This window comes from Lissotriton helveticus, chromosome 1_1 (assembly GCF_964261635.1).
Source record: "Lissotriton helveticus chromosome 1_1, aLisHel1.1, whole genome shotgun sequence".
In the NCBI taxonomy this organism is placed as follows: Eukaryota; Metazoa; Chordata; class Amphibia; order Caudata; family Salamandridae; genus Lissotriton; species Lissotriton helveticus.
The window spans coordinates 737,133,842-737,161,810 of NC_136057.1; the positions used below are offsets into that span (position 1 = coordinate 737,133,842).

At 43.8% G+C, this 27,969-nt stretch overlaps 1 protein-coding gene across 1 annotated transcript in view; it reads left to right on the plus strand.

The window, feature by feature from the left end:
• Positions 1-27,969, plus strand: part of LOC144816539 (uncharacterized) — a 1,138,385-nt gene that overhangs the window by 1,085,404 nt on the left and 25,012 nt on the right. The window lies entirely within an intron of this gene.

Sequence of the window (27,969 nt, forward strand, 5' to 3'; positions counted from 1 at the left end):
ACAGGCATTCCAACTCAACAAGACATCACAATACAACACAAACGTCACAATCTAACAACATAAAACCCTATTCCTACTCACTCTCCCCCGAACTGCTGCTGCCTTTGCCGCACCGTCACTCTCCGTCGCTTTCCATGAAATACCGTCTTCTGCCGACAAGCCACTGGGCAATCATCACCTAATTTCTATAGGCCTTAGAAACTCTTATCCTAATCTAGATCTCCCCTCAATCTAGAGACAACCATCCTACTCTGCTACCAGCTGAAGGGGCTGGGATTCTTATCTAGATTTTTACCTTATCGATTCTCCAGAATCCCAGGACAGGTCGACTGGACCTTTTTGTCTGCTAAGAAGTGTAGAGGGGAGGTCTCCAAACTCGTAATTAAACAGCTTTGTAAATCGGCAACCAAATTCAATTTAAAGAACCACTGACTACGAGCTGAAGTTAAGAGTTTATTACAAAGCCAAAAACAATTGGACATACAAACACCTCAGCAAGAGGTCCAAGAAATAGACTGGCACTAATACAAACATAATCCTACGAAGGAGTCTCAGACGACTAAAAATGAAAAGCAAAGTCAATTCTAGGAACATCAGGCATCCAATTTCCGGTCCTATTTGAAGTCTGGACTGCATTTACAAAAAGAAAGAAAAGGTTAATCTGTCCCTACACTATCTTTAAGGTGACATCCCTACTTAACATTTCCCTTCAGGCAAGAGTAAAGGTGTCAGCCGTGAAGACTCCCTAAGAAGTGCATTCACGTTTCTCAAATAAGTAGACTAAACTACTGAGCTCGTTCTAAGATGCTCCTTCCTACACCCCACTCTGCCTTAAGTTCCTTCAGCGCTGTCTAAGTTGCCTACATCCTGCTCTAGCAACTTCCCTAGGCCCAAGGCACACCCCTCTGGGCAGGTGTTGGTCTTCGGATTTGTCCAGCATGGCATCCTTCCATCCAGCGTCCGTTGAGGTGTCCTTGGATCCCAGACACCTTCTCGCCAAATGTTGCAGATGGACATTCCTCTGGCACCTACTCGTCCTCACTCCTACCGGCCTAACTTCCAAACAATGGATCTTTCTACCTAACGAGCTCCGTGGCCTTGCACCTGCAACTGAAATATGTGAGAAGCAACCTTGTGCACCTCCAAAGTTACAATTCAATATTCGCTAAGAACTGCACCCTTCCCAACAGGCAACTGTTTCACAAGAATAACCAATGCCAACTAAAGAAATTACAGTTAGGCTTCTACTGGCTTTTCTTCATGTCTCAGGCCTTTACGCGTTTAAATGCATTTCTAAATGATTCTACAGTATAAGCAATGCACTCTATTCCATTACAAAGACAACATTACATTTCATCTCTAAACGTAAGTTATTTTCCACATTAAAGCGTCACATTCCATCTCCTATACGTGCAACTCTTAATAGGGCAGGTTGTTTAGTTCTACAATACACACATTTTGTAGCATTTCTACATCATATAAAGCATTAATCTCCTGTTAAGGTTCTACATTAATCTGCAACGTTATGAATACATTGATTACATATTGCAGTAATTCCCAACCTACTGTTATATCTCTAAAAAACACACGTTAGTATACCCTCTAAATATGCGGGTGCTGACTACGGGAGATATGGTGCACCCCTACAATTTCCCAAAACATGGCGCTCTCTCATTCTCTACACGGATTATTGCAGTCTAAATAACCTTCAAATCCTGCTGGAACAGCACATTCACTAACAGCTACAAAAGGCAAATAAAAGGAACTATGCTTCTCACCAAAGCACCACTGAACACGGTGGTGCACAGAAAAACAGACTCGATGAGTTAGGACAACGCGATAAAATGACAGCCTGAACATCCATCTTTGAATTTACATTTTTCAAACTTTTGCTGGCTGTATATAGACTCCCTCTGGAGGGACTCATGAATTTTTATGATAATTGTCTGGCCATACCTATATTTTGCTGCAAGATGATAGCGACTGACAAACAGCCCCAAGGGGAAGGAAGCATTCACGTTGCGGCTGCGTCCAGGCCAGGGGAGACCCTCACAGAACCAGATTCTGGTACTACCTTGATCCAGACCAATATAGAAGACAGGTACTTGCTAATTTCATTTTCACATAGCACCTGTTAGAGGGCCTATGGAATCTAAGATACTATTTTATAGTACTATTAGTAGGGGATAGACAGAGAAATATCAAATTTAGGCACAGGAATAAACAAAAACATTGAATGATGGCTTGAGAGTGCTCCATAGAACATTGTAACGCCAGAGTAAATGGTCCCATTTTTTTTCTTTTGTTCATAACATTTTTCTTTTATTCAACTCACTAATAATCGAATGTAATATGTGGGAAGTGCAAAATTACCCATCCACGCTCAATTATAGTAACCAACAGGATTAATTTAATTGACTTCTTTATAATGTGTTGCGTCTTAATAGTATCTGTTTCAGTAATATATATATACATTAAGCAAGACACTTGCTGAATTTTATAGGGATATTTATTTTATGTATAAGTAGTTTTAATGGTATGAATCATGGGTTATCAGAGTGCTTTACACATGATAAAACCTGCAGAAGCCACAAAATGATGCAGACACATGAAGCAACAACACAATAGACATTATGAATCAAAACCATAAAACAGCTACATACGTATGTACATTATACAATTGCAAACATCTTCAGTGTGCATATTGAAATTGAAGAAATCAGTCTTCTGGTGCAAAGCACATTTAAAAATGTTGTTGCAAATATATTTTTTTTAATTGCATGTGAGGGGATTGTCCTGATAGCCAGGATAATGGAATTCTATATACTCAGAGCATTTCCTGAAATGGATTAAGACAGACTGTGTCTAATATTGCGAGAGTATCTCCTAGAGAGGAGAGCTTTATGAACAATAAATGCCTTTTTGAACATATCCCGGTCTTCGATGGGTAGCCACTGAAGGGTGATAAGAATTAGGGAGATGTAATCAGAGACTTGGGACCTGGTCCCCACCTAGCTGCTGCATGCAGGACTGCCTTAAGTAACACCAGGCTGTAGTCTTGGGATGAAAAGCATAGAGAACTTCCGGAAAAAAATCCAAGGCTCCCTAAGGAAGATGAATAGGAAGTTGGATGAAATGGATGAAAGAGTGACCCAGGTGGAAGAAAGAACAGGCAGACTAGAAGACGACGCAGCAGATTGGCAGACTTTTAAAGCAGATCAAGTGAAGGTGGTGGAAGATCTCCAATGGAAGATGGAGGATTTTGAAAACCACCAGAGGCGGAACAACATTAGACTTCTTGGTTTGGCGGAAGGGATTGAAGGGCAAGATCCGAGGGGCTATGTTATCAAATTGTTGAAGGCCGCCTTTCCTGAGGCTCACTGGCACTGGGAGACGGAGGTCCAAAGGGCCCACCGCTTCCCACTTACACTTAAGAAAGGCAGGGATGGCAGTCAGACTAATTTACCCAGGGCCATGCTGATGTTCCTAGGACATTTTTTGGCAAGGCAAGAGATAATGGATAAAGCCAGACCTAACTCCAAGATAACAGCCGAGGGGGTCACCTTCTTCTCAAGACCAGATTTCTGCCACATTACGGTGGAGAGGAGGTGGAAGCTTAGGCAATTAATTGCCCCCTTTCAGGGGGTGGGCTCTGAAGCCTATCTGCTGCATCCAGCAAGACTTAAGGTCATAACGAGGGGGCAGACCAGGATGTTTTTCTCAGAAATAAAGGCTAACCAATTTTTAGAGGAACTCACAGACATTGGAAGGGGGCAAGGTAGTAGAGGTAAAAGACCACCTCAGGCTCCTTAGGGGTAACACAGCAAACAGGAATTTGACCTAGGCAGGAGAGGGTAGCGACTCTACACTCCAGTACAGCCACACGTAGGTCATGCTTGACCTACTTGCCTGTAAAAGGGAGGGGTTCTACAGGGGGAGGAGGGGCGGCGGGGGTGGGGGGTAATGGGGGATGGTGGAAGGTACACTACAGCACAAAGAAAATAAGACACAGAGACACACGTATTTTGGAGACACTATGGCACACAGGAAGATGGAAGAGAAGATGGAAACCATAAGGGAACCCCTATGACAGTAAGAATAGCTTCGATAAATATCTGTGGCTTGAATGAGGGAAACAAAAGGATAAAAGTGGCTGCCATGTTGAGAGTGCTTAGATTAGATATTATTTGCCTTCAGGAGACTCACGTGGAAGGGAATAATAGCCAAATACTGAACCAGCTAGGATTTGAGGTACTTGCATACACGAAACAAGGCACCAAAACAAGAGGGGTGGCCATACTTGCAAAAAAAGGGGGGGTCAGGGTTCTGAGGAAAAAAGAGGATCAATGGGGACGCTGGGTGATGGTGGAAGGGGAAACAGAGGCGGGAAGATGCACACTTGTCTCGGTGTACGGCTCCACTGATGATGAACCAGATATCTTCCAATTTCTAGACACAGAGCTGGCGATCTGGCCCGAACCTATAATTTGTTGTGGGGACTTGAACATAAACGGCATGGAGGGAATAGGTCTAACGGGCGGGAGCCCTTACAGGGGGAGGAAAAAGAAGACTTCCCAGGCGATTGTGAACTTAGTAAGGAATAATGCACTAGTAGACCTATGGGCTCAGAAGAATCTACCTGGTACAGGGAGCACATACTACTCGGCACCCCATAGGAAGGTGGCCAGATTAGATTATTTCTTTGTGTCTAGTTCACTAGTAAGCAACAGCCAACTGGAAAGACCTCCAAGAATAGTATCAGACCATAACCCACTCATTTTATCATTACCTCACAAAAAAAAAAGCAGGAAGGAGACCACATGGACCTTTGAGAGGGGGCTTCTTAGAGAGGAAGGCTATCTCGAGCATATGCAAAGGCGGATTGCTGAATTTTGGCAGTTAAATAGGGGGACAGCTTCATCGGGCATAACTTGGGATGCTTTTAAAGCTGCAGTGAGGGGGGGATACCCTGAGCTACACATTGTATAGAGATAGGCAGGGAAGGAGTAAGGTACAGGAAAAGATTAAAGAACTGGTAGATCTAGAAGAACTCCTTATTGAGGCTGTAGTAAAGCAAGACTCGTTAGAGGAAATGTTATTAAAGATGGAAGTAGCTAAGGCAGAAGCTACCGAAAACATTGCAAGGATGGCCGCCTGTAGGTATCTAGCTAATAAAGAAAAATGCTATGAATATAGTGAGAGGATTGGGCATTTGCTTGCAATCAGAGCAAGGCAAAGCTCAGCTATGGGCGAGATAAAATAAATTAAGAATGGGGCAGGGGTGGTCACAAATAAGGTGGAAGAGATCAGAAAGACCTTCAGGAATTTTTATGAGGCTTTATACAACCAGGGCCCCACAAACACGGATGCTGAGATTAGGGAATACCTGTCTGAGACACTACATGCAGAATTAACAGAGGAGGGGAAGGAGGGGCTGGACCAACCATTAACACTACTAGAAATTCAAGAGGCTACACAGAAACTCCCCCCGGGCAAAGCCACTGGCCCGGACCAAATCCCGGTAGAGTTCTATAAGACCTTCTGGAAGGTGCTGGGGGAAGATATGCATAGGACCCTGGGGCAGGCACAGCAGGGGCTATCAGTCCCCCCCTCCTGGACAGGGGCAGATATTATAGTTATACTCAAAAAAGATAAGTCTCCACTAGAGCCGGGGTCCTATAGACCGATCACGCTTATGAACGCGGACGCTAACATTTTCTCTAAATCACTGGCACAAAGGCTGAGCAAGGTTATTGAGAGTTTGGTGAGTGATACACAGCATGGGTTTATCCCTGGGAAGGGAACTACTCAACACACACACCAAATGATCACCATATTCGATGCTGCAGGAGTCGCGGGTGACCCTGTCGCAGCTATTTTCTCTCGACGCAGAGAAGGCCTTCGACAGGGTTTCCTGGAACTATCTGTGGAGGGTGATGGCCTGGGCCGGGATTGGCCAGGGGTTTATTAAAGCAATCCAGGCCCTATATACGGGACCCATGGCAAGGATCAGGATTAATAAAGGATATACCGAAATGGTAAGGATAGAGCGAGGAACCCGTTAGGGCTGCCCCGCTTCGCCCCTATTATTTGCTCTATATTTAGACCCTATTTTACGGAGGTTTGCAGGCAACAACAACATCTTCCCGGTTAAGCTGCACAATAGGGAGTTCAAAGTGTTTGCTTATGCAGACGACGTGGCAATCACTACACCAGATCCAGGGAGGGCCATCATGGAAATCGAGCAGGAGGCATTGATATTTGGTAGAATTTCGGGGTATTCAATAAATAAGGGGAAGACACAGATCGTGCAGAATAATAACACTGTATATCAGGACAATAGGATAGTACTACAGGCTACTTATTTAGGGATTAAAATTACTACGGATTTGGATAAGTTGGTCGAATTGAATATGGACCCCTTGATAGTAAAAGTGAAGAAAAATACCGAAAGAATGAATAATTTGCACTTGACGTTAATGGGTAGAATAAATGTTAGAAAGATGATTACCCTCCCCAAATTTCTTTATATTTTTAGGGCCATCCCGCTTTTTTTTTTAACACACTTGGTTTACCAAATTGGAATTAATCCTCAACAGACTTATCTGGGCGCATGGGAAAACGAGGAGAGCGTATCGGCACATCACTCTACCGAGAGAGAAAGGGGGCTGGGGTGCTCCAGATTTCAGACTGTATTATTGGGCAGCAGCCCTGCAGTACTTTCAGGGGATGTTAGGGGGAGGGGGTAAAGACCAAGACCAGGGGGGCTTTAGAATCAAATTCATGAATGTATATACCGCACTGATGGGGGGGATGCGAAGAATGCTTTTTTAAACACAGTTGATTTCAGTTACTTTAAGCACACGAGGTTCAAGACTCTGAAAGCAGCCTACAAGGTGTGGACAGCAGTGTCCAAAACATTAGGACTGGGGAGATACAACAGATACACCAGACTGTATACAAATCTCTCACTACCGGGGAATATATTCATTGATTCAGCTATGAGAGAATGGGAGGAAAAGGGCATCAGGAAAATAGGGGATCTCTGCGATCAGGGAGGCATCCTTCTGTTTCAGGAGCTACAAACAAAGTATAAACTAGACGGAAGGAGTCTCTTTAAGTACCTGCAGCTCAGAAGCTACTTTATGAACAAGAAGGGGGGAACACTAGGATTTGGACAGTGCAGAATAATGGAATATATACAGTGTGGCCAGCACTGCACGATTCGGCAGTTGTATGCAGAACTGTATATATTGAAAGAACATGACAGGGGAAAATACGCTGCAAAATGGGGGGAGAAAATAGGCTCATCGCAAGAGAATTTCCAAGAATCAATAGACTTAGGCTGCACGGTGTTATGCTCAGCCACCCTTCAGGCACAACACTACAAAACACTGTTTTCACTTTATCATACCCCTGCTAGAATAGCGCAATGGGGGGGCACCTCTGGAATTACCTGCCCGCGATGTGACTCAGCTAATGCGGACATAGTCCATATGTTTGCTGAATGCCCACAATTATACTCGTTAATAGCGGCCATAAAGTCCTTTATAGGAGGCACATTAGGGATTTCACTAGCAATGACTCCAAAACTGATTCTACTTGGGCTTTCAATGGAGGGAGAGGGACACTACACAGAGTTTATGTTTGTCGCCATGGCAGTATTACGAATTTGTATTGCTAAAGCCTGGTTGGATAGAGCTCCGCCAACCTTCCAAAGCTGGCTAGCTAGGTTACTCTCCACATATAATGTGGAATGTGCTATATATGGTAGGAAGGGGCAGAGAGCAAGAATATTAGGTGGTAAGATCTGGCAACCGATAGAACTATGGAAAACCAGATTGGGGAGGACAGCAAACTTAAGATAGGAATGCATCAGGGATAGATCTCCCTTTTTTTCCTTTTTTTTTAATCTTTTTTTTTTTTCTCTTTTTTTTCTTCTTTACTTCTTTCTTTGTATTCATATCCCGTGTTGTCGGATTTTCAGTTGTAATATGAGTTGTATGTCAGCTGTAAACAAATGTGCTGTAACATTTGCGGTTTAATGTTGGTAAATATAAAAACTTTTTTAAATAAAAAAGAGAACTGCCGCAATCAAATCTGGAAATGAACAGTGATTGAACAAGTGTTTTAAAGTGAGGTTTGGAGGTATAGGATTTAACCCCAGAAGGAGCCTATCTCCATGCAGCGCGGTCCATGCAGGTAACAGCAGTGGGGCCGGGAGGGGGGAATTCCGACAGATGATGCAGAGTGAAAATTACGTATTTATTTAATTTTTCCCATGCATCGTCTGTCGGAAAAACCTCCTCTCACCCGGCCCCACCCATTACCTGCACAGACCGCGGCTGTCTCCATGTGCGCTTTTTACTCTGGAGTGAATGTTGAGAGTGGAGCTTGAGATTTCTCTCTAGTGTGAAAACGTGAGTTTGTGCTGTCCGTGATGGAGGATTTACAAACCGCGCTTTAAGGCAAACTGAGCCAAGATTGGATCGATACGGAGTACTGTGGATGAGTAATCAACATCATCTCTGTTTTGAGAGGATTTAATATGAAATGCTGACAGGCCTGTTATTGAACAGCAGCGACCCTCGAAGTGGAGTGACTGTCTTGTGTCTCACATTTTGTTTTCAAGCCGGTTCCTCTTAATATCTGTAGCTTTAGAGGGGAACTCTTAATTTGATCTTTTTAGATGCTGGTGACTAGGGGTGCTAGTATGGAGATAAATATCCTCCCCCTTGGCTACTTTTATCAACCCCCTTGGCCTATACATCATAGATCAGAGGGAGAGAATTTCCTTGGGGTGGTACAACAAAGGTACACTGTCCTGACTAATAACCGATTTGATGTTTTTAGTGCCTTGGGCGATATTGACTGACTGACTTGACAGGCGCCACACTTAACCTGGGAGGTTGGGTCAGCAGGGAGTTGTAGTCTGGGGTTCACAGCACACAACTGTCACATGGAACAGTTTGACTGAGAGAGGGATATAATTCAGCAACGGCGGGAGGAGGGCGTATTCGAGAGGGACAACATCAAAGAGGCCCCACTGTTTGTAACCAGGAGCCTCCCTGCACAACAACCAGAGGTAGCCTCGATTGATAATTTTAATAGTAATGGGCTCGTCCCACCCACCCACAAAATAATGATGTGCCTTATACTAAAGTCATCTCTTGGAACATCTCAGGACTGGTAAACAACCTTTACAACGAAACCTTTACAACGCACTACCATTACAACGCGGTCATTACAACGCAAACCATTACAACGCATTGCGCTGGGGGGCGCTCTAGGATAGGGAATAAGTTTAATTTACTATCCAACACCTTCCCTAGTGTCCACAGGGACTGGAGTTGGAATAGTAAATTAAACTATTCACTATCCAACACCCAAAAGCACTATGCGTTGTAATAGATTGCGATGTAAAAACCGCGTTGTAAAGGCAGGCGTTGTAATAGCCTGCTTTGTAACGTCATACATCCCTCAGGACTACGGTCTAAGATAACTAACCCAGTATGGTGTAACTATATCCAGAGCTGTGACATACTTTGTTTACAGGAAACCTGGTCTAGTTAACAATTCCATATTAATGGTTTTAAAACCTTCCATACCCACGCTGTGAAGGGGCTAGGTGGTAGACTTAAGGGAGGTCTTTGTACATACATATCTAATAAGTTGACAATTAATAAAATAGAGGCCTCTCTGGGGGATAGATTTTACCAGATAGTTAAGCTATTCTTTAGGGGTAACCAATGTGTAGTTTTAGTCAATTTCTATAACAACACAGCCCCAGAAGAACTTAATCAGGTGCTGAGAAACTTGAGTGGGATTTGTAACACAAGCCTATTAGATGATATGATAATTATGATGTAAGATTTTAATTGTGCACTGTGTACCTTTGAGGCTAAGAGAATATATGTTTAACAACAAGGTTCTGAACTGGGATGGTGCAGTGAGCTAAAAAACGGTGATGGATCAAGCCCTGATCTGTTAAATGGGTAGGAGTGTTCTGATTAACTCAGATACTCTGTCCATCACCACCCCCTTTTTGTAATTATTTTGGCCACCATGAGTGTGGAAGGGTATGCTCAGACATGAGTCCCTTGCTCATTGCACCATCAGGATTCAGGCAAGCCGGGCCGAAGCCCGGAAGCTTGCTTCCTTTCCAGTGAAGAATTGGCTTGGTAGTTTGGTCTGCCCTGTTCCCATGATGCACTGGGCCAGGGACAGACTAATTTGCATATAGCCAGGTTCTGAACTGGGATGGTGCAGTGAGCTAAAAAACGGTGATGGATCAAGCCCTGATCTGTTGACTGGGTAGGAGTGTTCTGATTAACTCAGATACTCTGTCCATCACCACCCCCTTTTTGTAATTATTTTGGCCACCATGAGTGTGGAAGGGTATGCTCAGACATGAGTCCCTTGCTCATTGCACCATCAGGATTCAAGCAAGCCGGGCCGAAGCCCGGAAGCTTGTTTCCTTTCCAGTGAAGAATTGGCTTGGTAGTTTGGTCTGCCCTGTTCCCATGATGCACTGGGCCAGGGACAGACTAATTTGCATATAGCCAGGTTCTGAACTGGGATGGTGCAGTGAGCTAAAAAACGGTGATGGATCAAGCCCTGATCTGTTGACTGGGTAGGAGTGTTCTGATTAACTCAGATACTCTGTCCATCACCACCCCCTTTTTGTAATTATTTTGGCCACCATGAGTGTGGAAGGGTATGCTCAGACATGAGTCCCTTGCTCATTGCACCATCAGGATTCAAGCAAGCCGGGCCGAAGCCCGGAAGCTTGTTTCCTTTCCAGTGAAGAATTGGCTTGGTAGTTTGGTCTGCCCTGTTCCCATGATGCACTGGGCCAGGGACAGACTAATTTGCATATAGCCAGGTTCTGAACTGGGAAGGTGCAGTGAGCTAAAAAACGGTGATGGATCAAGCCCTGATCTGTTGACTGGGTAGGAGTGTTCTGATTAACTCAGATACTCTGTCCATCACCACCCCCTTTTTGTAATTATAAGAGAATATATGGCCACATGAACGAAGAAGATCTTAATAATACCCATTTCTGCCACACAATGGTGGGGGAGTTTTTTAATGAATTCCTCACTTCCACTGAACTGGGTTTTGTGAATGAGCTTACCTCCTCTCCAGCACCAATGCCTTTTACTTTTAATGGAAGGGGTCTGGTCTCTACAATAGATTATATTTTAGTCTTATGCAATTATGCATCTAAAGCACTTTCTTTTGAGGTTGGAGACAACCTTCTGAGCGATCATTACCCGTTATGCTTAAGGGTTAACTTGTCACTAAACAATCTGAAAAGAAGCAAGATTACCTCAACAGGTATTGGTGAAATTAAACTTGAAAAAACTAAAGGCTATACTCTAAAATGGTCAATGGTGGACCCCATGGCAATGACACAACGTCTATTGAATAAGTGTAAATCTGCCATTGTCACTTACCTAAGTGAACTGGCCCCTCATGACACGATCGTAGCATCCTATATTGAATTATCTAATGAGCTCAGGAAATTATTGTCTGCCAAAAGCCGCAACAAAGCCAAAGATATGGGCTGGTTCAATACAAGGTGTACACAAACGTATTCCAACTTGAAGCTTGAACTACACAGGCAGCCAAGAATTTTGAACAACGTCAGGAGGGCTAGATTGGAATATAGGCAGGAAATCAAGGAAAGAAAGAGTATCATGAGAGAGGAAGCTTGAGAATCCCTACACTCAGCAGCAATGTTGAGAGACCGTGCAGCCTTCTGGAGGACAGTGAGGGCACCTTTTTTAACTCCTAGAGATTGTCCGTCAATAGAAATCGCCATCACAGAAGAGGAATGGATCAGGCACTTTGTACAAGTATACAATGGACCAGATAACCCCTCCCCCAGGCCAGTGGTAGTGCAGTGAGTAACTATGTTAATGTTAATCTGAAATTTACTTCAGACAAGGTAAATAGAGCATTAGCCCCAAGTCAGACTGGCAAAGCCCAGGGCCCAGATGGTGTTCCTGTTCGAATCTAACACCATTCTTTAAAGGCTGATCATAACGCAGAATCATAACGCAGATCATCAATGCCAGCTGCCAAACCCGACTTCCACAGACCTAGGGGGAATCAATAATTGTCCCAATTTTAAAAAAAGGAAACCCTCGAAACCCAGGCTGCTACAGACCAATCTCCCTGCTTGACTTTACGGTTAAAGTGGTGGAGCGGGTGATTTTGGAACGCTTGCGAGACTAGGCTGATGAAACATAGATTTTATCAGATTTACAATATGGTTTTCACGAGGGGCTGGGAACAGTGAAGCAGTGCTTAAATTTGGCCATGTTAACCGGGAAATATACGAGGGCAAAAAAAGGTAGATTATTTCTGATCTTCGTGGACCTAACTGCAGCTTTTTATTCAGTTAGGCATGATAGACTATGGGAGATCCTTGAGGAGTTGAGGGTTGACCCACACATTATTGTCTTTTTAAGAAATTTGTATACTGGGGCATCAGCCAGTGTGCGCTATGGAGTAGGGGGTGAGCGCACGGCTGCCTTTGTCTTACGGAGGGGGGTCAGGCAGGGCTGTGTGCTGGCCCCTTTCCTTTTTAATCTGCATTTAATGGACTGGGTGGATCACTGACAGAATATCGACAGTCAAAATACCGACTTGCCAAAATATCGAGGTAAAAATATAGAATGCCAGAATATCGACTTCCTATCTACAAACAGGTAAGTACAAAAATATCGACTCCAAAATATCGATAGGAAAAAATATAGACAGTCAAAATATCGAATTTTTTAAATATCTTAAAAGTAATTTTAAAGTACTATAATAATAAATATAATTAATTTAAACATACTTTAACTTAAAATTAATAAATAATTATTGTAACTTAAAAAAAATTAAAATATATATATATATATATATATATACTTATTATTAACAAAACATATACAATATTTTTTCCGTACGATAGCGAGAGGTTTAAATTTACTATTCCCACTCCAGTGAGTGCAACAGTAGGGAAAGCGTTGGATAGCGTAGGGGTTAAAAATTACTATTCCTACTCCAGAGAGTGCAACAGTAGGGAAAGCGTTGGATATTGTAGGGGTAAAAATTACTATTCACACTCCAGAGAGTGCAACAGTAGGGAAAGCGTTGGATAGCGTAGGGGTAAAAATTACTATTCCCACTCCAGCGAGTGAACAGTAGGGAAAGCGTTGGATAGCGTAGGGGTAAAAATTACTATTCCCACTCCAGAGAGTGCAACAGTAGGGAAGGCGTTGGATAGCATAGGGGTAAAAATTACTATTCCCACTCCAGTAAGTGCAACAGTAGGGAAAGCGTTGGATAGCGTAGGGGTAAAAATTACTATTCCAACTCCAGCGAGTGCAACAGTAGGGAAAGCGTTGGATAGCGTCGGGGTGAAAATTACTATACCCACTCCAGCGAGTGCAACAGTAGGGAAAGCGTTGGATAGCGTAGGGGTAAAAATTACTATTCCCACTCCAAAGAGTGCAACAGTAGGGAAAGCGTTGGATAGCGTAGGGGTAAAAATTACTATTCCCACTCCAGAAAGTGCAACAGTAGGGAAAGCGTTGGATAGCGTAGGGGTAAAAATTACTATTCCCACTCCAAAGAGTGCAACAGTAGGGAAAGCATTGGATAACGTAGGGGTAAAAATTACTATTCCAACTCCAGCGAGTGCAACAGTAGGGAAAGTGTTGGATAGCGTAGGGGTGAAAATTACTATTCCCACTCCAACGAGTGCAACAGTAGGGAAAGTGTTGGATAGCGTAGGGGTGAAAATTACTATTCCCACTCCAACGAGTGCAACAGTAGGGAAAGCGTTGGATAGCGTAGGGGTAAAAATTACTATTCACACTCCAGAGAGTGCAACAGTAGGGAAAGCGTTGGATAGCGTAGGGGTAAAAATTACTATTCCCACTCCTGAGAGTGCAACGGTAGGGAAAGTATTGGATAGCGTAGGGGTAAAAATTACTATTCCAACTCCAGCGAGTGCAACAGTAGGGAAAGCGTTGGATAGCGTAGGGGTAAAAATTACTATTCCCACTCCAAAGAGTGCAACAGTAGGGAAAGCGTTGCATAACGTAGGGGTAAAAATTACTATTCCAACTCCAGCGAGTGCAACAGTAGGGAAAGTGTTGGATAGCGTAGGGGTGAAAATTACTATTCCCACTCCAACGAGTGCAACAGTAGGGAAAGCGTTGGATAGCGTAGGGGTAAAAATTACTATTCCCACTCCAGCGAGTGCAACAGCAGGGAAAGCGTTGGATAGCGTAAGGGTAAAAATTACTATTCCCACTCCAGAGAGTGCAACAGTAGGGAAAGCGTTGGATGGCGTAGGAGTAAAAAGTACTATTCTAACTCCAGCGAGTGCAACAGTAGGGAAAGCGTTGGATAGCATAGGGGTAAAAATTACTATTCCCACTCCAGCGAGTGCAACAGTAGGGAAAGCGTTGGATAGCGTAGGGGTAAAAATTACTATTCCCACTCCAGAGAGTGCAACAGTAGGGAAGGCGTTGGATAGCGTAGGGGTAAAAATTACTATTCCCACTCCAGTAAGTGCAACAGTAGGGAAAGCGTTGGATAGCGTAGGGGTAAAAATTACTATTCCAACTCCAGCGAGTGCAACAGTAGGGAAAGCGTTGGATAGCGTAGGGGTGAAAATTACTATACCCACTCCAGCGAGTGCAACAGTAGGGAAAGCGTTGGATAGCGTAGGGGTAAAAATTACTATTCCCACTCCAAAGAGTGCAACAGTAGGGAAAGCGTTGGATAGCGTAGGGGTAAAAATTACTATTCCCACTCCAGTAAGTGCAACAGTAGGGAAAGCGTTGGATAGCGTAGGGGTAAAAATTATTATTCCTACTCCAGAGAGTGCAACAGTAGGGAAAGTGTTGGATAGCGTAGGGGTAAAAATTACTATTCCAACTCCAGCGAGTGCAACAGTAGGGAAAGCGTTGGATAGCGTAGGGGTAAAAATTACTATTCCCACTCCAAAGAGTGCAACAGAAGGGAAAGCGTTGGATAACGTAGGGGTAAAAATTACTATTCCAACTCCAGCGAGTGCAACAGTAGGGAAAGCGTTGGATAGCCTAGGGGTGAAAATTACTATTCCCACTCCAACGAGTGCAACAGTAGGGCAAGCGTTGGATAGCGTAGGGGTAAAAATTACTATTCCCACTCCAGCGAGTGCAACAGGAGGGAAAGCGTTGGATAGCGTAGGGGTAAAAATTACTATTCCCACTCCAAAGAGTGCAACAGTAGGGAAAGCGTTGGATAGCGTAGGGGTAAAAATTACTATTCCCACTCCAGTAAGTGCAACAGTAGGGAAAGCGTTGGATAGCGTAGGGGTAAAAATTATTATTCCTACTCCAGAGAGTGCAACAGTAGGGAAAGCGTTGGATAGCGTAGGGGTAAAAATGACTATTCCCACTCCAGAGAGTGCAACAGTAGGGAAAGCGTTGGATAGCGTAGGGGTAAAAATTACTATTCCCACTCCAGAGAGTGCAACAGTAGGGAAAGCATTGGATAGAGTAGGGGTAAAAATTACTATTCCAACTCCAGCGAGTGCAACAGTAGGGAAAGCGTTGGATAGCATAGGGGTAAAAATTACTGCCAGAATATCGACTTCCTATCTACAAACAGGTAAGTACAAAAATATCGACTCCAAAATATCGATAGGAAAAAATATAGACAGTCAAAATATCGATTTTTTTAAATATCTTAAAAGTAATTTTAAAGTACTATAATAATAAATATAATTAATTTAAACATACTTAAACTTAAAATTAATAAATAATTATTGTAACTTTAATAAAAAAAAAACATATATATATATATATATTCACTGAAAAAACCATAGGTTATAGACCATATATAGTTAGGAATTAGCATTTAAAAAACCTTATTTTACTCACACAAAACCATTGAAATTCCATATATAGTTAGTTGCACTAACTATATATTGCGCACCCGCAATCCACTGCTGATGATGTCACATATTACATCATTCATGACATGGTCAGTGACATCACTGATGACAACATCCAGTGACTATGTTTCTGTAAAGTTAAAATATGTCTTACATATTGAAGAATGAGTGGATGTATAAGTGTCTGGACGAAGGATTTAGTAGGTGCATGACTGAATGTATGAGTGAGTGATTAAATGTGTCTCACTGAGTGCATGGGTTAGTGACTAAACTGTCTTAATTTGTGCATCATTATGTCTGTTGTTCTGTAAACTGCTGCATGTGTTGATCAGTAGCTATATGAGTAACTATATGGGTTATTGATTGATTGCCCAAGTATTTGCATGGGAGACTGAGTGTGTGTGTGGCTGGATGGGAGGTGTGTGACTCTGTACAGATCAATGTGTACTTGTATCAATGATTGTATAAGAGAGTAAGTATGTGTTAGTATATGGTTGAAAACGTAAGGTGCTCTATGTTTAACTGTATAGAGTAGAAAATGGAAGTGTGATTGATTCTTTACAGGACTGACTAGGTGTGTGAGTAACTCCATGGATGAGTGGCAGAGTGTGAGTGTCTGTATAGGTGTATGAGTGCATATGATTGTGTTGTAAACATGAGTGATTGTATGTATGAATGATTGTATGGGTGAATGAGTGAATGTGTGTGTAGACGTAGGAATCAGTGAGTACGTATGTAGTAACTAGTATTGGTGTGTCAATGGTTTCAAAAATTATACTCTGTTTTTAACACTGGGTGAAACAGAGGTTATATTAAAATGTGAGGAGATGCATTGTATTGTCACATGAATGATATCATCAGTGATGTGGTCATTGATGTCAAATGAGATGTCATCAGTGATGTCATTTGAGATGTCATCAGTGATGTCATCAGTGATGTCACTGACCATGTCATGAATGATGTAATATGTGACATCATCAGCAGTGGATTGCGGGTGCGCAATATATAGTTAGTGCAACTAACTATATATGGAATTTCAATGGTTTTGTGTGAGTAAAATAAGGTTTTTTAAATGCTAATTCCTAACTATATATGGTCTATAACCTATGGTTTTTTCAGTGAATTTTCAAGGTTTTGTAAATGCTAATTCCTAACTATATATGGTCTATAACCTATGGTTTTTTCAGTGAATTTCAATGGTTTTTTAATAGCAAATATCATAAGCTGTCGAATGTCAAGTACGTGGTAAGAATTTTTTTTTTCGTGTTTATGCACACTGATCTGCTTTGATTGCTGCCCCCCACCCCTCATTTCTATTAGGAGTACTCTCTCTTTGCAGATAGTGAAGGGTAGTTAACGCAGCCCTTTCCCCCTTTGTAATCCGTCGTGCCTGCTTCTCTCTCCATTTGATTGATTGTTCTCTTTGGTTCATTCTCTATTTACAAACAAGCACAGAGTCGCAATACTCTGTTTAGTCTTTGCAGATAGCGAAAAATCGTGTAAAAAAACAAAAGGAATCGAGCAAAATCAGTAGGCCACTAATGGGATCTCTTTTGACCTCGCTAAAATAGAAACATTAGGAACAACCTGTTGAAAATAGCAATGCGTATGTATATAAGCGGCGTTCATTTGTGTTCACAGTACCCCTTGTTGATTGTTTCAATCGAGCATTGAATTGTTCGAAGTTAATTCTCTTAACGATCTTCTCTACCTGCAAACGAGGAAGAATAGGAATATTCTATCTCCCTTTGCAGATAGTGAAGGGTAGGTAACGCAAGCCTTTAACACGTCGTACCTATTTCATTCCTCATTGATTGATTGATTGTCCGAACATTGACTGTTTGGGAATTAGTTCTTTTTGGAGGTATTCCCTGTTTGCAAATAAACGTAGGAAAATCTTTGCAAGTAGTGAAAGGGTACGTAATGCGGACCGTTCTCCCCCGTTGTAATCTGTCATGCCTATCTACTCCCCACTGATTGATGCACCTTTTTCACCCGGACCATTTACTAGAGATACGTCATCTGGCCCGACCAGAGAGCACCCCTAGTGAAAAGGACATATGCAATAATAACGAAGTGATCACTGTATCCTGTTAACAGAAACTTTACCATGAAACAACCTGGAAAGAAAAAAATAGGAAAACGAAAATCAGTAGGCCACTGATGAACATGAACTTTTATTAAACAACGAACAAAGAAACGATAACATAACGTAATGATAAAACCTATTAATGTCCTAGAAACAAGAAAACGTTAAAATATGCCAGTGGTGAGAGACCAGAAAAACAGTAAGAGAAACCAAATCACCCCTCGCTGTCCCACCGCCTGCCACGCCAAAAAAATCGATAGACTAGGGAAAATGCAAGTCAGTAGAACATCCACCCCCACTCTGGAAACTTCCAAGGTGGGGCAGGGTTCCGGCTACGCCCAGCCGGGAGCAGCCCATATAAGGCAGGTCCTGCTGCCACGCCTCGGCCAGGAGATCCTAACGTAGGGTGTAGCCGGAGGAGAGGCCGAGACCAGCGGGACCCGGCCAGGGGATTGCCTTTACAACGCTGAACAGTTGCAGGGGGGGGGAATGTCTCCTCGACCCTCCCCTCTCTCTCCCAGTCCGGCCGCGGTGGCCCTTGAGAGTTGCAGGTAGTCCCGCCACATGCTCTTCCGGTCCGACCACCAACGGTCGGGGGGCCGAGGCCGACGGGATCCGGCTGCAGCCGATAAACCAAGAAACCCGTTCATGGGGCCAGAGCCAGGGGCGTCCGGCCGACATCCACCGGAAGCCCGGCCCGAAGACGGACGGGACACTTCTTTCTTTTATAATGGCTGCGACAACACTGGAGGGGGATGTCTTGCACATGCCTCCGACCCCCCCCTCGTCCTCATCGCCTGGTCCGGCCATAACAAATCTCAAGCGAGACGCCGTGGGGTGCACTGGGAGGGAGAGACGGTGCGAACAGGCCTCTCCCGCCTCCCCAGGTGGAGGCTTCCCAGCTGCACCCTCAGCGCTCCAGGCGGTGGCATCCTAACAACTACAGTGCTGCACAGTTTCGGAACGACCTAGATAACGGTTCTTCCACTGTGGCCATGCTGCAACGTCTCGCCCGGCAGGGTGGAGCCCGTCCGCTCATGTGACCCCGCGATCGCCGGTAGCTGCCGAACTCTCAAAATGGCTGTCGACCTGGCAAGAGCGGGCCCAACATAAAGAAATGGCCCGGTCACTGGTTGACTCCACCACCGTAGTCCTCCACGACCTTGAAGATTCTAGAGGAGCCGCGGGAGTCTCCGACCCCCGATGGGGAATGACTGCCATGATCGCCCGTGGAGTGACGAAACTGTATCCGCGGGACGTCGGCGCTCCCATGCTGGCGCCAGCCTCACTTTGAATTACTACAATCCTGCAGACCTCACTTCCGGTGAAAGCACAGTGTGACCCGGTAGGAAAAATTATTGCACCCCCTCCCCTTTTTGACTGATAGTTCAAACCACCGATCCTTTCCTTTGCCCTTTTAACGGAACTTTGGACTGCCTCCCCCTCTTTTACATTTTCTAGAGAAAACAAAACATTAACCACTACATTAGCATAGCAGTTGACACCAGAACTGTTTTCAAATTGAAACCAACAACATCTTCAACAGAATCCTTTTTGTTTCTGCTGTGACCCTGCTACAGCACAGGCATTGTCCCCAGCAGTAATTCTGCAATGCCGGTAAGAATAGCTGTGGTGCCTACTGGACTCACTCACCCCCGCGGCGCCCCACGCCGTTTTTTGCTGGGCGGCAACTTACTAGACATCACTTTCGTGCCATCTAGATTTCAGCGCGTTCTGCTGCCTTGGAACTATTCGCACAACAGACCGCTACTGACAAGAATATTTCATTATTGGTGCTGTCAATTTCAATAAATCTATTGGATAATTAAAAAGAAATTGCCACGGTCTCTTCGTTGTTTAAATGTTTTTACTGTTTTTGTTTTGTTGTATATATTTATATGTTATTAAAGTTTTATATTCCTACTACTTTGTTGGAGTGCTATATATTTTTAATGTGACACATAATTGTAAAAACTTTGATGTACAAAGAGTCATTCCTGGAATCTTCCGCTTCAGGCTCGGTCCCCTCCCCAATCACAATACAGGATGGTTTTCAGATAGTAGGAACGCGTGTGCTGTGACGGATCACATCGGGTGTGGGCCTTGATCTACTATAACTCCTTTGAAGGGGGTGATTCTTTACAGCTGGGGCCATAAACTACATCTGCAGGGCTAGCTGATAGCCTAGGACCGGCCTGGACATTCGGACACAGAGGAAGAGGAGTGTCAGAGGGTGCGGTAGTGAATAGGGCGAAAGGGAGGTGTCGGGCGGGCACAGAGTGTGATTCTCAGGGAAGAGCAGCGCAGATGGGGGAAGGTTTATTGCCCATGCATAAGACAGAGAGCGGTGGTGACCAGTGCCTGGGGGAGATGCTTACGAGGGTGAGGAGCCATGCTACGAATCGACAGCGTGCAGAGAGTGGGTCTGGTCAAGACATCTAAAATGGCTGCCGTGCACGACAAAAGTGTGGCATTTCAAAAAAGGCAAGATGGCGCAGACAATGTTTTTCAACACTTCCTCATTTCCTTCGAATCGAACGTTAACAGACGTTGGGGCATATTACCAAAGTTAAGCGATATTTATCGCTAACGATGCTTACCAACCAATTTTTTACCACTAAGCATCGTCAGAAATTATCGAAGATAAACCTTACTATTATCAAGGTTTATCGCAAATGCGATAATAAACGGCCGCAATGCATGAATATCGCTAAAAACTCAGCGATATTCATGCATTACCGAGCTAATACTCTTAGCCATGTTATCCACCTCCCATTGGATAACATGGCTAAGAACTGCTCAGGGCAGGTGTTACTTTTTGGAGATATTCGCGCTTAGCGCGAATATCTCCAAAAGTTGGTAATAGGAGATAGATATCTTGCATGTTGTAATGCAAGTTATTGTGGTATATGGAACTCATACCATAATCTCTCAGGAAAGCAGAAACTGATCCTTTTGGGACCGCCTAAAAAGGCCTAGGGGGTGAGGAGTACTCTACTTTGCCCCCTTTTCACGTTCCGAACTATTTTATTTTACTCTCTTCTGTAATTACACAAAATAGCAGCGATAAGATGCATCGGAGACACACAGTGAGAGAAAGGAGGCCGGAGATGAAGAAGAGATGTCAAATACACATTGGAGATAATATAGTGGCAGAAGGGAAGTAAATATGAGTAAACTTACCATGTAACATAAAAATGTTGCACTCTATACTATAAGTCTCATTTTATACTACAATCACTTCGCTACAACCTCATAAATTAAAAATAAAAATAAATAATGTCTCAAACAATTTTTGATTTCTAAATATAAATTTATTCTTCAGAATTTTCTAAATTTGAAACAACTAGTAACATGTCCTCATCAGTAATTTCCTCTTCAATCATCTCATCTGGAATCTCCTCATTAAAAGTCTGCAATGATGATTCTTGTAACTCTATGGTCTCCAAACACTCGATAAATTCGCCATCAAGAGATTGATCAAAAAAATCATTCAAGTCATCTCCTCCTTCTGACAATATTTCATTATTGGTGCTGTCCATTTCAATCAATGTAGTGGAATCATTCAAGTCATCTCCTCGTGACAATATTTCATTATTGGTGCTCTCAATTTCAATCAATGTAGTGGAATCATTCAAGTCATCTCCTCCTTGTGACAATATTTCATTATTGGTGCTGTCCATTTCAATCAATCTAATGGAATCATACAAGCCATCTCCTCCTTGTGACAATATTTCATTATTGGTGCTCTCAATTTCAATCAATGTAGTGGAATCATTCAAGTCATCTCCTTGTGACAATATTTCATTCTTGGTGCTGTCCATTTCAATCAATCTAATGGAATCATACAAGTCATGTCCTCCTTGTGACAATATTTCATTATTGGTGCTCTCAATTTCAATCAATGTAGTGGACAATTCAAAAGAAATTGCCACGGTCTCTTCATTGTGAGCCATTTTATTTTGAAATTGCTTGCTGTAAATTGCAGAAAAAAATAATCACTTTCATTTATCGTTTTTAGTAATACATAATATAAAACTAACTTCATCAAGTATTTAGTATAACAGAAGGACTGCAAATAAATAACAGAAAACATTTTTCAAATTATCTTCAAGTGTACAACATAGTTCCCCTTACAAATTAACAACTCACCTTTTTAAAAGTAGCAGAAGTGTTAGTACTGTGTAAATCAAACACCAGAAATTCACCACCAAAAATTCCTCACAAATGTACCTCAGACAGTAGTATCACAAAATGGCTGTGGTTTCCTCTCATTTGACATATATACATAACCAATTAACTTTCATCACACACAAATACAAAACCAAAGTAACATTTTAATTGGTTCTAAATTTCAACACTTTCAAATGTGTTTTCCCCATGCAATTTTCCATAGGACATTTACATACGTCTACAGCCTGAATGGCTGAACGGAATTACACCAAACTTGGCAAAATGGTACATCAAACCTAAGAGGTCAGGAAGGATCTACTATGCCCCCTTATGGTCATTTCCCCCTTCGCTTTGGCCTCCTCTTGTCTCTCAATCCTACCGAGGGACAAGATGGCGGCCGCTACGGACTGTTTGGAATGTTGACAGACGCCGGAGAACCAATCAGCTTCGCAAAGCTCCGTAACGCGAAAAGTACGCGAAGCGGAGCGCTGTTACAGATATATATCTTTTTTTCAACGTTAATTTCTCAAAATCCACTGGAGCACATATATTGAGACCTAGCAAAGGCACATCGGGCTACCAGTCCCTAATATTTTGCCAAGTTTCGTGCAAATCCATTCAGTCGTTCAATTATTATTATTTTGTTTTTTTTTTGCCCCGCGGGGCCCTTTTAAAACCTCCACATCAAACCTAGGGGGTCAGCGAGGATCTACTATGCCCCCTTATAGTTATTTCCCCCTTTGTTTTGACCTCCTCTTGTCTCTCGATCCTACCGAGAGACAAGATGGCGGCCGCTACGGACTGTTTGGAATGTTGACAGACGCCGGAGAACCAATCAGCTTCGCTTCACAAAGCTCCGTTGCGCGAAAAGTCCGCGAACCAGAGCGCTAACGGGTCCGCTGTTACAGATATATATCTTTTTTTAAACGTTAATTTCTCAAAATCCACTGGAGCACATATATTGAGACCTACAAAAGGCACATCGGGCTACCAGTCCCTACAATTTTGCCAAGTTTCGTGCAAATCCATTCAGCCGTTCGGGCTAAAAGTGAGGCCAACCGCCCTATGGAAAACTCAATGTTAAAAACACGTTTTGGGACCCCCCTTTTTTCTCGGCCCCCACTGGACGAACCCCCCCCAAATTTTCAAGGGCTGCTCAGAAACAAAATGTGCCATTTTCCTGAAAATTTCAGCCGATTCCGTCCACAAACGCCAAAGTTATTAGACATAGAATTTTCAAAAAACCCATAGAGAAAAAATCCTAACTATATATACCTACTGGCGACCGCCAGTAGGTAATATATATATATACATATTATTAACAAAACATATACAATATGTTTTTCCGTAGTATAGCGAGAGGTTTAAATTTACTATTCCCACTCCAGTGAGTGCAACAGTAGGGAAAGCGTTGGATAGTGTAGGGGTAAAAATTACTATTCCCACTCCAGAGAGTGCAACAGTAGGGAAAGTGTTGGATAGCGTAGGGGTAAAAATTACTATTCCAACTCCAGCGAGTGCAACAGTAGGGAAAGCGTTGGATAGCGTAGGGGTAAACATTACTATTCCCACTCCAAAGAGTGCAACAGAAGGGAAAGCGTTGGATAACGTAGGGGTAAAAATTACTATTCCAACTCCAGCGAGTGCAACAGTAGGGAAAGCGTTGGATAGCCTAGGGGTGAAAATTACTATTCCCACTCCAACAAGTGCAACAGTAGGGCAAGCGTTGGATAGCGTAGGGGTAAAAATTACTATTCCCACTCCAGCGAGTGCAACAGCAGGGAAAGCGTTGGATAGCGTAGGGGTAAAAATTACTATTCCCACTCCAGAGAGTGCAACAGTAGGGAAAGTGTTGGATGGCGTAGGAGTAAAAAGTACTATTCCAACTCCAGCGAGTGCAACAGTAGGGAAAGCGTTGGATAGCATAGGGGTAAAAATTACTATTCCCACTCCAGCGAGTGCAACAGTAGGGAAAGCGTTGGATAGCGTAGGGGTAAAAATTACTATTCCCACTCCAGAGAGTGCAACAGTAGGGAAGGCGTTGGATAGCGTAGGGGTAAAAATTACTATTCCCACTCTAGTAAGTGCAACAGTAGGGAAAGCGTTGGATAGCGTAGGGGTAAAATTTACTATTCCCACTCCAGAGAGTGCAACAGTAGGGAAAGCCTTGGATAGCGTAGGGGTAAAAATTACTATTTCCACTCCAGAGAGTGCAACAGTAGGGAAAGCGTTGGATAGCGTAGGGGTTAAAAATTATTATTCCAACTCCAGAGAGGGCAACAGTAGGGAAAGCGTTGGATAGTGTAGGGGTAAAAATTACTATTCCCACTCCAGAGAGTGCAACAGTAGGGAAAGCATTGGATAGCATAGGGGTAAAAATTACTATTCCCACTCCAGAGAGTGCAACAGTAGGGAAGGCGTTGGATAGCGTAGGGGTAAAAATTATTATTCCTACTCTAGAGAGTGCAACAGTAGGGAAAGCGCTGGATAGCGTAGGGGTAAAAATTACTATTCCCACTCCAGAGAGTGCAACAGTAGGGAAAGCGTTGGATAGCGTAGGGGTAAAAATTACTATTCCCACTCCAGAGAGTGCAACAGTAGGGAAAGCGTTTGATAGCGTAGGGGTAAAAATTACTATTCCAACTCCAGCGGCAACAGTAGGGAAAGCGTTGGATAGCATAGGGGTAAAAATTACTATTCCCACTCCAAAGAGTGCAACAGTAGGGAAAGCGTTGGATAGCGTAGGGGTAAAAATTACTATTCCAACTCCAGCGAGTGCAACAGTAGGGAAAGCGTTGGATAGCGTAGGGGTGAAAATTACTATTCCCACTCCAGCGAGTGCAACAGTAGGGAAAGCGTTGGATAGCGTAGGGGTAAAAAGTACTATTCCCACTCTAAAGAGTGCAACAGTAGGGAAAGCGTTGGATAGCGTAGGGGTAAAAATTACTATTCCAACTCCAGCGAGTGCAACAGTAGGGAAAGCATTGGATAGCGTAGGGGTAAAAATTACTATTCCCACTCCAGCGAGTACAACAGTAGGGAAAGCGTTGGATAGCGTAGGGATTAAAAATTATTATTCCAGCTCCAGAGAGGGCAACAGTAGGGAAAGCGTTGGATAGTGTAGGGGTAAAAATTACTATTCCCACTCCAGAGAGTGCAACAGTAGGGAAAGCATTGGATAGCATAGGGGTAAAAATTACTATTCCCACTCCAGAGAGTGCAACAGTAGGGAAGGCGTTGGATAGCGTAGGGGTAAAAATTATTATTCCTACTCTAGTAAGTGCAACAGTAGGGAAAGCGTTGGATAGCGTAGGGGTAAAATTTACTATTCCCACTCCAGAGAGTGCAACAGTAGGGAAAGCCTTGGATAGCGTAGGGGTAAAAATTACTATTTCCACTCCAGAGAGTGCAACAGTAGGGAAAGCGTTGGATAGCGTAGGGGTTAAAAATTATTATTCCAACTCCAGAGAGGGCAACAGTAGGGAAAGCGTTGGATAGTGTAGGGGTACAAATTACTATTCCCACTCCAGAGAGTGCAACAGTAGGGAAAGCATTGGATAGCATAGGGGTAAAAATTACTATTCCCACTCCAGAGAGTGCAACAGTAGGGAAGGCGTTGGATAGCGTAGGGGTAAAAATTATTATTCCTACTCTAGAGAGTGCAACAGTAGGGAAAGCGCTGGATAGCGTAGGGGTAAAAATTACTATTCCCACTCCAGAGAGTGCAACAGTAGGGAAAGCGTTGGATAGCGTAGGGGTAAAAATTACTATTCCCACTCCAGAGAGTGCAACAGTAGGGAAAGCGTTGGATAGCGTAGGGGTAAAAATTACTATTCCAACTCCAGCGGCAACAGTAGGGAAAGCGTTGGATAGCATAGGGGTAAAAATTACTATTCCCACTCCAAAGAGTGCAACAGTAGGGAAAGCGTTGGATAGCGTAGGGGTAAAAATTACTATTCCAACTCCAGCGAGTGCAACAGTAGGGAAAGCGTTGGATAGCGTAGGGGTGAAAATTACTATTCCCACTCCAGCGAGTGCAACAGTAGGGAAAGCGTTGGATAGCGTAGGGGTAAAAAGTACTATTCCCACTCTAAAGAGTGCAACAGTAGGGAAAGCGTTGGATAGCGTAGGGGTAAAAATTACTATTCCAACTCCAGCGAGTGCAACAGTAGGGAAAGCATTGGATAGCGTAGGGGTAAAAATTACTATTCCCACTCCAGCGAGTACAACAGTAGGGAAAGCGTTGGATAGCGTAGGGGTAAAAATTACTATTCCCACTCCAGGGAGTGCAACAGTAGGGAAAGCGTTGGATGGCGTAGGAGTAAAAATTACTATTCCAACTCCAGCGAGTGCAACAGTAGGGAAAGCGTGGGATAGCGTAGGGGTAAAAATTACTATTCCCACTCCAGCGAGTGCAACAGTAGGGAAAGCGTTGGAAAGCGTAGGGGTAAAAATTACTATTCCCACTCCAGAGAGTGCAACAGTAGGGAAGGCGTTGGATAGCGTAGGGGTAAAAATTACTATCCCCACTCCAGTAAGTGCAACAGTAGGGAAAGCGTTGGATAGCGTAGGGGTAAAAATTACTATTCCCACTCCAGAGAATGCAACAGTAGGGAAAGCCTTCGATAGCGTAGGGGTAAAAATTACTATTTCCACTCCAGAGAGTGCAACAGTAAAGAAAGCGTTGGATAGCGTAGGGGTAAAAATTACTATTCCCACTTCAGCGAATGCAACAGTAGGGAAAGCGTTGGATAGCGTAAGGGTACAAATTACTATTCCCACTCCGGAGAGTGCAACAGTAGGGAAAGCGTTGGATAGCATAGGGGTACATTTTAATATCCACTCTCTAGTGAACATAAATTAATATAAATCACATAATTATAATTTAATACATTTTAATTACCAATTAAGAATTAATTAATTGGAGGAGGAGCCAAGATGGCGATCGGAACGGTTGCATAAACGCTTGGCTCCGTGGGTCCTTCCTCCCCGCACGTATATCCTGAAGATAATCCTGGGCAAGGTTTGCTGATCTAAGTTGCTGAAGGGAAGCAATCACTTACCGTCTGTTTCTGGGGCTCCACCGTGCAGTAGCTCCGAAGAACCGTCCCCGTCTGCTTGCCGGCCTTCGTGGCGACGAAGCCGGGCCTCGAGTGCAGAGGGTGCCCTGCAGTGATCGTAGCGTTGGCGGCCCTGGTCGGGATGAGAAGCCGGTCAGTGGGAGCCTGAGAGCCGCGAACCGGGAGAGTTGGTATCAACCCACTCCCAATAGTGGGTTGCCCCGTGAACCCGAGATACTGCCGAGCCGGAGAGAGCCCATGTTGCCCGGTTCCCCTTGGGTGAGACGCCCGGCCATGTTGATAGTCCCGTCCGGGATCCAGCGGGTGGCTCCCGGCGAGCTGCGGAGAGCACGTCTGGCCTTTTGGTGACTCTCCTTTCTGCAGCAGGCGCCGACTGTCGAGATCCAGCCGTGGGGCCTGCTGACTCCAGTGGTCGGACGAGACTCTGGAGTGGAGGGGAAGAGGGGGAGAACGAGATGGCTGAAATGGCGGATGGCGTCTCGGGGTGCGCCCCTCCCAGGGACAGAGAAACTGCTGAACTTGAGACCCCCGGAGTTTGGCAATGTGGGGAAACGCTTACGCGTCGCCACGTATTGGCTGCACTGACAACCCTGCGGACTGCACTGCTCCGGGGAGCCCGGGACTTGGAAGGAAGGATCGCCGCCATTGCTGACCCGCCATTTTGTAGCGGACTGGGT